Source organism: Anopheles arabiensis (genome assembly GCF_016920715.1).
Source record: "Anopheles arabiensis isolate DONGOLA chromosome X unlocalized genomic scaffold, AaraD3 X_pericentromeric_contig0047, whole genome shotgun sequence".
Taxonomy (NCBI): Eukaryota; Metazoa; Arthropoda; class Insecta; order Diptera; family Culicidae; genus Anopheles; species Anopheles arabiensis.
Window position 1 is genome coordinate 22,210 of NW_024412125.1, and position 14,526 is coordinate 36,735.

Below are 14,526 nucleotides of genomic sequence, written 5' to 3' on the forward strand. Positions count from 1 at the left end.
ATTAACTTATAAACTTTTTGATTTTGACCACCCGTTTGCGTTACTATCTGGCAATATGGTTTTCGGTAAGATTTTCTTGCTTATTACTTAATGCATGTAGCAATATTTCCAATTGGGTTTATTTGATAGGATGGAAAATATTTGGATTTGGTCTGTTATAGTACGTTGACGGATCCAAAATCGATTGCAATCGTTAATGCATTCTCTTCTTGGAGTACTTTGTAATTATATTTAAGCTGCAGCGTGCTGTTAGCTCTTCATTTGAAATGATTTGAATATCGGATTATAGATTTTTTTGTATAAACCATATTTTTGTGACCTTTTTTTTTATTATAATTTAATAACTTGCATTTAACAATTGTTTACTTGTCACATCTACCGTTCTCTAAGGTTGCAGCAACATTTAGTTAAAGAAAGTAATTTCGACGGTTTATTTACTATTTATGATAATTTTGTCAATCTGCTGGACTGCTGAGAGGTGAAATGATGTTGGAGTTTCTACGTTAATCGCGGATCCATCCGTCCATCTGTTGGACGTGTCTCGTCACATTGAGTCTTCAGAATGCATACGGGAAACATGATGCCTCACGTGTGGAGTCTTCGGAAATCGGAAAATATTCGAATGTCGTTGATTATCGTGCGAAATCGTTTTTAGAAATGTTTCCTTGTGCTTAACCCGACATCGCGCTCTGAGTTCTCGTCATGTGACACCGTGTTCTGTAGTTCTGTGAGAACAGTGAGATATACATAAATAAGAGCATAACTACAGACTATAAATTATTTTTTGTTTGTCTTGCCATGATGACAATCTCGCTTGCTGGGACTTAGAACATTTTAGTTTATGCAAACTATCTTCAATGATCGATTATTTACATCGATAGGCTTTATTTATTTTATATTTGTGTTGGCTTTGATAAAATACTTTAGATTCTTGTACAAGCAGCTCTAAAACAACATTTGTCAACCAACTAAAGGAATTAGTTTTTTTTTCAACATTTAAAGGTTTAAAATGCACAAGAAAGTTTTATATAAAATAATATAACATTAGATTTTCTTAATGCCTGATTGCTTGGATTGGACTGTGGATGCTAAATTATCATGATGGTACACACCAGGATGGCCTTAAGGTTTGTTCTCTTCGTGAAAATGGCATTATTATTATTATGTTTCCTCTTAACATAATATTTTGCATGTCAATATAAAGTTCACACTATTTTTCCAGAGGCTTGTGGTCTGTAATTGATTCAAATTTCAAACCGTTCAACAGACCAAACGAGAGTCTCAGCCTCTTTTTCAATTTGTGCATTGCGCTTTTGTATGTTTGATAGGTTTTATTTGCGTATGTAATTATTCTTGTTTACACGCTAAACATTAATCTAGTGTGTCGAAACAACCCTCTACGCGTTGTAATAGAAATACCAATCGCCTCAATTATTTTTAGTTTAGGAAGGTTAATATTTTGCCATATTTCTTTTGATGGTATATTATACCACGTTTTAGTCATGATATTCTAACTGCTCTATGAATTACAGAATCGACGTTTAAGAAACGTATGTTAGGTTTAAGGAAAGTTTCACATATTGCTGATCCTTAAATATATTTTCTTATTAAATAGTTAAATAATTTGGTTTTTGTTTTGCGATGCTATCTTCCTATCTTATGCATAAAATTTCTATGTAATGCGTTTTAATATTATTAAAACAATTTTGGTTGTGATTGTTACAATCATTGCTATTGATCTTTTAGATTTTAATTATTAAAAACATCCTCTGCAATTGACCTATTTCGGATAGGTCGATATCGTTAATGTGATCCTGTGTGTTGATTATTAGTTCGGTTGTAACTCGTAGTATTTGGATTTGGTATGTTTGATTTTGGATACGGTCGCCATGTAATAACTTTGAACTCGCGCCGGCAAGGTTGGCCTTCAAACATCGTTAAGGAAGGTAGTCATTATGCCGAAATAGGCAGCACTGAGGTGGATACTGTTTCGAAACCGATTTTACGACACTTGATCGTCCAGGCGATCATAGGAACGTTTAAGAGGTTTCCTTACTGAAATGTTGGAGTTTAGAGGCCTTACCTTAGGTAGGGGACGTAACTAAACTCTTTAATTGAGAAGTCGATTGATGTTTGAAGGGCACAGTCCTATCCTGACAGTCATCATCTGAACCGAATCTGACAGAATGAATCTGAATTGCTATAATCGGTGGTGGTTTATTTATACTAAGAAAAGTTATTGATTTGGTTAAATATGTTGGTGTGCAATCATATTTCGATTGTTGTTTTCTTATTGATCCCATTGAAAAAAAACCTTTGTTTTTTTTTTGAAAAAAGTGGGTGTTTCAAAACTGTTGCTTTGGGTGGGTTACAATGCATTTGTTATTTTTGTCTTGGCTTAAGATGTCGATTTTTGCTTACACTGCGCTATTGGCGATAAGATGCTATTGGAACGGGGTTTCAGTTGGTAGTAAATGAGTTTTTTTTATTATCTGGTTTCTGTAATATTTATCGGTCAGGGTTCAGGGAATTTAAAGTGGAGGATGATTCTTCAATGTTTATATCGACTTTTCAGTTTCAAAGTGTTTCAGTATTTTTGCTGTTGGTCTCTTCTGTTTTATTTAATGTTCTACTTCCAAAAGCAATTGGTTTTTCTACTTTATCTTGAATTTGTGTTAGAAAAGCTCCAAGAGCGCAAATTGTTGCTTGTGTCTGTTGTCAATATGAATGGGAGTTGAAAGTCGGAGTATGCTAGAATTTGATCAGATGAAAATACCTTTTTAAAGTTTTCCAAACGATTCTTGATACTCTTTATGTTATGAATCTTTGATTGAATCCTTTTTTCAGCATTTTGAAAGCGGTTTCGTGAGGTTGGAATAATCTTTGATAAATCTACGGTAGTATCCAGTAAGATCAAGAAATTGTTTAATTTCTTTCTGTGTGGTGGGTATTTGCCAGTCATGTATTTTTTTTTTTTTTGTTGGCTATGCAAAAATTTCCTTCTGCTTCTATTTGTTCGTCCTCGCTATCTACCTCGCCACTTTCGGCTTCATTATTATTATATTGCCTTTTCATGTGACTCATCTTTGTACACAAAGATGTATCTTTATTGAAGTATATATGTCCATCGGTTCTGGTATCTCGTTTGATCTAGAGAAACGCTTCTCAGATCCTACCCTTGTTGGTTTGTTATCATCCGTTTTATTTTGATCGACATGGTTGTATCTTTTCTGATTTTGATAAGGCTGTTTTTATTTAATATTTATCATGAGCTATCGCATTCTGTTCCTGTGCTTTATATTTGCAAAAATGCATAGGCGTCCTCTGTGTCCTTTGGTCTTGCTGCCTGTGCATGAAATAGGGTTCATGTAGCCCGGCAATGAATGCGGGTACTGCGTCCTCGTTGATTAAGAAATGTATACAGGTAGCTGGAAAAAATGTACAATTGTAGAAAGGTAGCTGAAGCGTTGTTTAATCCGAATGCCAAACGTGTTTAGTTTATTCAATGGACTAAAGAGCCCTCTCGAGTCAAATTTTGTTTACAATATACATTAGATAACGACGATCTGCTATCGTCATTCCAGGCTATAGAGATCGTTAGCTGAATTTAGTAGACGGTACATAAAAGAAGGGGTTGCGAGAGCCAAAGGTTGTTCGGGTTTCAGCGACTGCCAGCATTGGCCGGCAACGGAGTATTCTGGCAGGAACATAGAGGTGAATTCTCGAAAGCAGCTCGGGACAGTCGATGGTTCCGTTTAAGATTCCCGTAATAAATGCAAGCCTGGCGTGCTCAACCCGTTCGGCGAGGGCGGGATCCCAAGCAGCAAACATCTAGTCCTGTAATCGAGACGACGTGGCCAACCACGAAGGGCGAAGCGTTTTGCCTTCCGTTAGATGGACTATAACCGCGAAAGTGTCCGAGTAGATGCGGGCCACCAAACAATGTTAGCCTATTCCAGCAGTGGTCTGATAAGTGCGCACTACAGTGTCTTGAATTCATATTTTTCGCCGTTCACTGAAAAGGCCGTTTTCAGTGTTTCCTATCTTGATACAAAGTTTCCTATCATTGAAAAGTAGCAAGCTTTACCGAGCTTATCTAAGTTTGCAACTGTAAGAGGTATGGATTGAAAACCGGCAACAATTGGTACATATTCCCTTTCCTCTTAGAATTGGCCATCTTCGTTCTACAGATTTTGTAAGCAATGCTCTGCAATCGGTGGTCTTATGTTGTTTTTGATAATTGAGACCTTTATCTCTAGAAGCTTGTTTGTGCGATGCCTGGCTAAGATTTTTTCTTTTTTAATTTGGCAAATTTTGTACTAACTCAGCATAAAATGTGTTCTGCGATTTCCCGCTGTGGAGAATCATGGGAGAGCGCGGGAGAGCGCGATGATCTTGTGGTGTGTTTCTTGCCACAGAAAGTAAACGTCTGCTTTGCTTTCGCTTAGCTGGGACTACACACTATGCGTGTATCATAACTCCTCCGGGGTAAATTGAAGTTCCTCCGCGAAGTTCTCGCTGGGTGATCTTATGGCAATATTCGTGCATTTTCTTGTTTTTACGTACACGAAAACGATGATCATCAGAATTGCTATTGTAATAGTGATGCTTCCAAATATTGTGAAAAGTGCTTAATTGCTATGTGTTTGGGATGCTTCATGTTTCAAATTATTTCATTTTGAATTTTTGTCATATTTGTCTTCTCTATGATATTCCAATTCACTGTAAGATTGGGGAAAGCTCCTATTATCTATGATATTCCAATTCACTGTAAGATTGGGGAAAGCTCCTAGTACTTCTTTTGCACTTGTTGTTTCTTCTGACATGAAGGTGCGGTTATCAATTGCAATTATTAAACGTAAGGATGAAGTTCCCATTCTATATTCGATCGTTTTCGATTTCTTTTCCCTTCAATATTGGTATAGGACAGATGTCTTTGAACGGTTTTGTATATTCACGTAGTTGCAGTAAATCGAATGGTTTGATTGCTAGTAATATTGCTTGTTTGGTCATAACGATGTATTGTGGTATGTTAACGATAATTGAATCATTTATGGTGAGTGGTTTGATTTGGAATATTTTGGAATTGTTTTCAAATTTGGGCGAATTTTTGAATATTGGAAATATGTAGAATAACATCTCTTCTTTAAGCACATTTTGGTATTGTGTATTTCAACAAAAGATGGTGTTCTCGAGATTGCGTTTGAATATTTTAGTTGTTGATTATCGTTTCAAGTATCTCATTAATGGATATCTGTTTACCATTCGTTAGTTGTAGACGTTGTAATGCGTTCGCAGATAGTTACGGTCGCCATGTCGTATGTTTGATTTTGGATAGTTACGGTCACCATGTAATGTGATGATCGTACAACTGTACATCGAGTACCGCCGGGGTAGATAAGTGTTTCGCTTACATGTTTCGAGGTACAATAAAACTTTGTTCTAGCGGACTTTTCGTCACTAGACTTCGTACGCTGCGCTTTTAGCGATAAGTTGCTATGTGTTCTCTGATTTCTTTGCTGAGCCTAGCATATCCCATCGCTTGTAACGGTTTCGTGACGGCGCTAGCTTTTAAATCTATCTTTGGTTTCCTTATTGATTTCTGTTATTACCTTTGATATAGACTTTCCTATTGACTATTCTAGCCTCTTATTGACTAGTATAGCTATTTTTTCAAATGTAATTACATTGTGCTCAATATTTGTAATATTGCTTGGATGTATAATGTTCATTATTCCGTTTTGAATTTTGCATTCTTCGTTTTTATGAGTAGTACGGGTTCCTGATTAAGATTCTTGATTTGAAGAGTTGGCCATAGACGCGTTATTACGTTGGTCAACAATATTAGCCGACGTTATTAGGATGGTCAAGAATACTAGCCTTTGCATATAAAAAGATAAATATTTAACGTCTTATTTTGTTTTTGTTTCTTTTAATGTTTTAAAGATTTTCTTACGTTCTTGTATTATTTTGCAATACTTTTTATGCATTTACCTGGGGTCAAGCTTTTTCTAATGTTTGGTTTAACAATTTTTATAATTCATTTGAAAAATAAGCGTGCTGCAACGTTGTTTCCCTTTTACAAATTCAACTGTAAAATCGAACTCTCTTCCAAATCTAATCTCATTCTCGTCAACTTTGATGAAGGATTTTTCACACCGAACAGATAGACTAGTGGTCTATGGTCCGTTTTGACGGTAAACTTTGTACCGTATAAGTAATGCTTGAAATTCATTATAGCCCAATGTATTGCGGCTAGTTCCTTTTCGATGATTGCTTTATTCGCTGCCCTTTTCGTGAAGGTTCTACTTGCAGAGCATATCGGCATATCTACGCGGTCATGTTCCTGCTGCTAAAACTGCTTCGCATGCTGCAGTTGTAGCGTTTGTGGTTGCTTACTGAAGTCAGGATATTGTAATATCTGTGGACTAATCAGTGTGTTTTTAAGTATTAGAAAGCTTCTTGACACTCTTGTGTCTATTCAAATTTTGTATTTTCTTTAGTAGGCTTTTAAGCGGTTTTGCTTTCAAAGCAAAGTTTGGGATGAACTTTCTGTAATAATTGCAGAATGCTACGTATCTTCTCACGTCGTCTGCGTATTGTGGTATTGGGTAATTCTTTATCCTGTCATATTTCGAATCATCTGGAAGAATGCCTTTGTCGGTTATCTTATGTCCGAGATTAGTAACTTCCTTTTGAAAAAGCAACTTTTCTCTGGGTTTAGTTTGAGGTTGTAGTGTCTGAGTCTGTCGAAACACTTTTCTAAATTTTTAGATGGTGATTTTCTGAAGCTCCTACTACTACAACATCGACATATACAAAATATCCGGCGTGAGGACCATGGCTATGGTCATCATTCGCTGAACACTATTTGGAGAAATGTTCAATCCAAAAGGTAATCGTTTAAATTGATAGTGACCATCCGTGCTTGAAAAAGCTGTATACTTTTTTGACGATTCTTCCAGTGGTATTTGATGGAATCCTGACATGAGATCTAATGTGCTAAAAAATTTTGCTCGCCCTAGCTGATCTAATATGGAGTCTATTCTAGGTAGTGGAAATTTATCGGGGAGCAGCTTTTGTTAAGCTGTCTAAAATCGACTACTAATCTCCATTTTTTCATCTGAGGACTTTTTCGGAACCAGTAAGATGGGTGAATTGTAATGTGACACCGAGTGTTCTATTACATCATCTTGAAGCATTTTCTCAATTTGCTGGGTCCTTGTGAATGGTTTTGTTTGTAGTTCGGTATGCTCACGGGTCTTTTATCTTCTAATTTTATATCCTGTTCGAAAAGGTTTTTTGTAATCTAATGATTATCTGGGAAATGAAAAATGTCATTATAACCTAAAAGTAATTATTCAAATGATTTATCTGTATCTTGGAAAATGTTTTCCTTTCGGATTAATTCCTTTATAATTGCCTACTTATTTTCATCCTTATGATTGGTAGTCTTTACTAGATCAAATTCACTTAAAGTAATAGTATGTGGCTCTTGTTTACTAATTTAGCTTCATTAGAAGTATTTAAGTAGTAATTTTATGAATGGGTAGTTTTTATTTACAATGCAGTTTCCTACTAGAACTTCTTGTAGTTGTTCTGCACAAACTACTGCGTCTTTATCAAATTTGTCTAGCTTATCAAGGTTCCTAATTACTTCTGGAGGTATGAGTGATTTGCCATTGATTGTATCTTCAATTGGCGTCCTTAGAAACTCTCCATCATGCTTTACCGAGAAAATCTAGGTATAATTTATTATACATCGATGATTTATGCAAAAATCTGTACTTAGTATACCATCTACGGGTATTTTGAAATTGTCTGGTACGATGTGAAATGCTTGTTGGATTTTCACTCCCTCGACAATTACATCCGTAATTGTTGTCCCAGGGGAATTATTATTCCTTCTCCTACGCTTATAATGTCAACAATGTCTTTTGGTTTGTATTCCTGTGTTGGTCTAACTTTATTTACTTTGATTATTGAAATTTGGGGTGGGGGTTGCCTTTTTTGAGTATTATACCCTGTTCCCTGTGTAGGCTGTCTATTCTAGGCATTCCCTTGTCTCCCGGTTTGTGGCTTTTGTAATTGTTATTGTTTTGCTGGGGGTTTGCCTCCAGTTGTTATTTGAACGTTGTTCATTGTTTCTTGGATTATTGGGCTGTCGTTGGTTGGAACTATTGTATATGTTGTCCTGACCATTCTGCCATTTATTCGTCTTTTTTCTGTAAGTTTTGACTTAGTTTGTCCATGATGTTAATTGCTTTGATAGCAGCTTCTAGGCTGGGGATTTTACCTGACAAAACTAGTCCTTGGTGTTGTTCCTTTTTTAGCCCTTTTCTGTCATAAAAGCTGTCATAACGATTTTTTTGTGTTTTTTCAGAAGCTAATTCTGGATCCATTTTTTCATTGAGATATGCCGGTTCCTGTTCTTCTGCCAGTGCTTGAATTTCTTCACCCTTCGGTGTGGTTTTTTTGCTTTGTGGCATGTATGGCTGAGGCCTCGTGGCCGAATCTTCTGATGATTCGGGTTTTCTCAAATGAGCCTTGATTTTGTTAATTATTTCATCGACTCTATTAACCGTTGTAGTTATGATTTTTCTTCCCTTCCTCTCATAGTTTTGATTCAACAGCTTGCACTATTATGCGATGATGTTTCCAACTGATTCTTTTAGCATTTCTAATGCAGTTAGCATTGCCCTGGCTTCGTCATATCTACCGCTGAATGTTGGTATGGCATTGGTTGCCGTATTGATGATTTTAAGAGATCCATGTGGGATGGTTTACTGTCTATAATTTGTTTTTTTGTTACGTGGGCAATGGAAACGAATTGTTTTGTCTTTTGCAGATGAAAGTGATATGATAATGTGAGTTATGGTCTTCAATGTTAGTTTCTTATTTGTTTTCAAAGTCTCGTTTAAATCGTCTGATATGTGTGTCTTTGGTAAATGCTTTCGATTATGTTAGTAATTAAATTTTAAATGATATTATTGTTCGTCGTTGTTCGTAATTTAATTTCTGTCTCGTCGTGTCGTAGTTTGTCCCTACTTCTATAGCCCCGATATAGCTGCAATGTTTTGTTCATTAATTCTAATCTCCTTACGATTTCTTTCAATTTAGTCATGTAAAATGAATATTGTATCAAGCAAAAAAGGTATTTTTCTCAAGGTGAAAAATCTTTAAAATGGAAAAATCATTTCTTTCATTCAATTTTACTTTTAGACGTTAAATATTTTTTCTCAAGGTGAAAAAATCTTTTGTTTCTTTCAAATTTGCTTTTTAAGAAGAATATTATTATTTTTAATGCATAATGTTATCTATTTTTGTAATCCTGCCAATGATCCAGGAAATCATTAAGTTGTCTTATCTCCTGATTAATTCCTCCTCCGTGAGGACTACGGATTTTGGTTTTGTCTAGGTAAGCACATTCTTCTTAGCGCCTCAGCTGCGCTTCTAGTCTGTCAAATACCGTCGCTCTATAGGCGTGCTGGTAGGACTTACCGCAAGCTACTAAATTGAGATCGTAGTCGACGTCTGAAATGAGTTCTAGACCCAATTGCGTGTCGACTACTCCCTCAATATAGCAACTGACCGCCGCTGTAAATTCCTCAATAGATCGTCGGTACCTCCACGCCTAGGTTAACTAGGATCCTCAGCGTCTCGTTTATTTCCCGGATGCAACTGCTTTTCGTGGGTTCCGTGGACTGCTTCGCTCTGGGGTTAGGTTTGTGGTTTGCTCCACGGAGTCGATGGCTTCCCAGGTTAGATGCCGTGCATCCACGATCGCTGGGTCCTCTGGCTCTGCCGGTCCGTTAAAATCCGTGTTGTCTTCGTCGCTGGTCCAACCATCGCTCAGATGCTCTATTGTTATCGGGCGTTCGAGTATTGGATGTACATTGGACCGGTGACTTCTGATGGCCTAATGATTGTTAATCGATCTTTAAATATATCACTGCACTTTTAATTTTTGTTATCTTATTATCCACTTGCTCAGTCTTGCTGTAACATAATTGATTATAAAACCAACAAAGGGTTTTTCTCTTCGGGCACTGTCAATTTTTCCGCACATCACTTTGCGCATAACTTTTTTTACACAGCACTGCACTTTAAATTTTTCACTCCATTTTATATGTTCTTGTAGCTTTATTCTTGCTACACTATCACGGTGGCCATGTGGTAGGTTCCGTCGCTTTCCAAACGTGTTGGTAGGACTGCAAGCTACTAAATTGAGATCGTAGTCGACGTCTGAAATGAGTGCTAGACCCAATTGCGTGTCGACTACTCCCTCAAGCAACTGACCGCCGCTGTAAGTTCCTCCAATAGATCGTCGGTACCTCCACGCCTAGGTTAACTAGGATCCTCAGCGTCTCGTTTATTTCCCGGATGCAACTGCAGACATCTTCGTGGGTTGGCCGGTAGGGCTGCTTCGCCTCGAACTCCTCCTCTGGGGTTAGGTTTGTGGTTTGCTCCACGGAGTCGATGACTCAGCTCAGGTTAGATGCCGTGCATCCACGATCGCTGGGTCCTCTGGCTCTGCCGGTCCGTTAAAATCCGTGTTGTGTTCGTCGCTGGTCCAACCGTCGCTCCGATGCTCTATTGTTATCGCAGCGTTCGAGTATTGGATGTTTGGACCGGTGACTTCTGGCCTAATGATCGTTAATCGATCTTTATATACACTTATTCTCACTGCACTTTTTTTTTTATCTTATTATCCACTTGCTCAGTCTTGCTGTAACATAATTGATTATAAAACCAACTAAAGGGTTTTTTCTCTCTCGGGCACTGTCAATTTTCACATCTCGCACTTGCTTTTTACACAGCACTGCACTTTTAATTCTTCACTCCACTTTTATGTTCTTGTAGCTTTATTCTTGCTACGCTATCACGGTGGCCATGTCTCTCCAAACGTGTTGGTAGGACTTACCGCAAGCTACTAAATTGAGATCGTAGTCGACGTCTGAAATGAGTGCTAGACCCAATTGCGTGTCGACTACTCCTCAATATAGCAACTGACCGCCGCTGTAAATTCCTCCAATTGATCGTCGGTACCTCCACGCCTAGGTTAACTAGGATCCTCAGCGTCTCGTTTATTTCCCGGATGCAACTGCAGACATCTTCGTGGGTTGAGGGCTGCTTCGCCTCGAACTCCTCCTCTGGGGTTAGGTTTGTGGTTTGCTCCACGGAGTCGATGGCCGTGCATCCACGATCGCTGGGTCCTCTGGCACTGCCGGTCCGTTAAAATCCGTGTTGTCTTCGTCGCTGGTCCAACCGTCGCTCAGATGCTCTATTGTTATCGGCGTTCGAGTATTGGATGTACATTGGACCGGTGACTGATGGCCTAATGATTGTTAATCGATCTTTAAATACACTTATTCTCACTGCACTTTTAATTTTTGTTATCTTATTATCCACTTGCTCAGTCTTGCTGTAACATAATTGATTATAAAACCAACTAAAGGGTTTTTCTCTTCGGGCACTGTCAATTTTTCCGCACATCACTTTGCGCATAACTTGCTTTTACACAGCACTGCACTTTAAATTTTTACTCCATTTTTATGTTCTTGTAGCTTTATTCTTGCTACGCTATCACGGTGGCCATGTGGTAGGTTCCGTCGCTCTCCAAACGTGTTGGTAGGACTTACCGCAAGCTACTAATTGAGATCGTAGTCGACGTCTGAAATGAGTGCTAGACCCAATTGCGTGTCGACTTCTCCTCAATATAGCAACTGCTGTGGTTCCTCCAATAGATCGTCGGTACCTCCACGCCTAGGTTAACTAGGATCCTCTGCGTCTCGTTTATTTCCCGGATGCAACTGCTGACATCTTCGTGGGTTGGCCGGTAGGGCTGCTTCGCCTCGAACTCCTCCTCTGGGGTTAGGTTTGTGGTTTGCTCCACGGAGTCGATGGCTTCTCAGGTTAGATGCCGTGCATCCACGATCGCTGGGTCCTCTGGCTCTGCCGGTCCGTTAAAATCCGTGTTGTCTTCGTCGCTGGTCCAACCGTCGCTCAGATGCTCTATTGTTATCAGCGTTCGAGTATTGGATGTACATTGGACCGGTGACTTCTGATGGCCTAATGATCGTTAATCGATCTTTATACACTTATTCTCACTGCACTTTTAATTTTTGTTATCTTATTATCCACTTGCTCAGTCTTGCTGTAACATAATTGATTATAAAAACAACTAAAGGGTTTTTTTTCTCTTCACTGTCAATTTTTCCGCACATCACTTTGCGCATAACTTGCTTTTTACACAGCACTGCACTTTAAATTTTCACTCCATTTTTATGTTCTTGTAGCTTTATTCTTGCTACGCTATCACGGTGGCCATGTGGTAGGTTCCGTCGCTCTCAAACGTGTTGGTAGGACTTACCGCAAGCTACTAAATTGAGATCGTAGTCGACGTCTGAAATGAGTGCTAGACCCAATTGCGTGTCGACTACTCCTCAATATAGCAACTGACCGCCGCTGTAAGTTCCTCCAATAGATCGTCGGTACCTCCACGCCTAGGTTAACTAGGATCCTCAGCGTCTCGTTTATTTCCCGGATGCAACTGCAGACATCTTCGTGGGTTGGCCGGTAGGGCTGCTTCGCCTCGAACTCCTCCTCTGGGGTTAGGTTTGTGGTTTGCTCCACGGAGTCGATGACTTCCCAGGTTAGATGCCGTGCATCCACGATCGCTGGGTCCTCTGGCACTGCCGGTCCGTTAAAATCCGTGTTGTCTTCGTCGCTGGTCCAACCGTCGCTCAGATGCTCTATTGTTATCGGAGCGTTCGAGTATTGGATGTACATTGGACCGGTGACTTCTGATGGCCTAATGATTGTTAATCGATCTTTATAACATACACTTATTCTCACTGCACTTTTATTTTTGTTATCTTATTATCCACTTGCTCAGTCTTGCTGTAACATAATTGATTATAAAACCAACTAAAGGGTTTTTTTCTCTTCGGGCACTGTCAATTTTTCCGCACATCACTTTGCGCATAACTTGCTTTTACACAGCACTGCACTTTAAATTTTTCACTCCATTTTATGTTCTTGTAGCTTTATTCTTGCTACGCTATCACGGTGGCCATGTGGTAGGTTCCGTCGCTCTCAAACGTGTTGGTAGGACTTACCGCAAGCTACTAAATTGAGATCGTAGTCGACGTCTGAAATGAGTTCTAGACCCAATTGCGTGTCGACTACTCCCTCAATATAGCAACTGACCGCCGCTGTAAGTTCCTCCAATAGATCGTCGGTACCTCCACGCCTAGGTTAACTAGGATCCTCTGCGTCTCGTTTATTTCCCGGATGCAACTGCAGACATCTTCGTGGGTTGGCCGGTAGGGCTGCTTCGCCTCGAACTCCTCCTCTGGGGTTAGGTTTGTGGTTTGCTCCACGGAGTCGATGACTTCCAGGTTAGATGCCGTGCATCCACGATCGCTGGGTCCTCTGGCTGCCGGTCCGTTAAAATCCGTGTTGTCTTCGTCGCTGGTCCAACCGTCGCTCAGATGCTCTATTGTTATCGGGGCGTTCGAGTATTGGATGTACATTGGACCGGTGACTTCTGATGGCCTAATGATTGTTAATCTATCTTTAAATACACTTATTCTCACTGCACTTTTATTTTTGTTATCTTATTATCCACTTGCTCAGTCTTGCTGTAACATAATTGATTATAAAAACCAACTAAAGGGTTTTTCTCTTCGGGCACTGTCAATTTTTCCGCACATCACTTTGCGCATAACTTGCTTTTTACACAGCACTGCACTTTAAATTTTTCACTCCATTTTTATGTTCTTGTAGCTTTATTCTTGCTACGCTATCACGGTGGCCATGTGGTAGGTTCCGTCGCTCTCCAAACGTGTTGGTAGGACTTACCGCAAGCTACTATATTGAGATCGTAGTCGACGTCTGAAATGAGTGCTAGACCCAATTGCGTGTCAACTACTCCTCAATATAGCAACTGACCGCCACTGTAAGTTCCTCCGGTACGGTACCTCCACGCCTAGGTTAACTAGGATCCTCTGCGTCTCGTTTATTTCCCGGATGCAACTGCTGACATCTTCGTGGGTTGGCCGGTAGGGCTGCTTCGCCTCGAACTCCTCCTCTGGGGTTAGGTTTGTGGTTTGCTCCACGGAGTCGATGACTTCTCAGGTTAGATGCCGTGCATCCACGATCGCTGGGTCTTCTGGCACTGCCGGTCCGTTAAAATCCGTGTTGTCTTCGTCGTTGGTCCAACCGTCGCTCAGATGCTCTATTATTATCGGAGCGTTCGAGTATTGGATGTACATTGGACCGGTGACTTCTGATGGCCTAATGATTGTTAATCGATCTTTAAATACACTTATTCTCACTGCACTTTTATTTTTTTTATTATCTTATTATCCACTTGCTCAGTCTTGCTGTAACATAATTGATTATAAAAACCAACTAAAAGGGGTTTTTTTCTCTTCGGGCACTGTCAATTTTTCCGCACATCACTTTGCGCATAACTTTTTTACACAGCACTGCACTTTAAATTTTTCACTCCATTTTTAT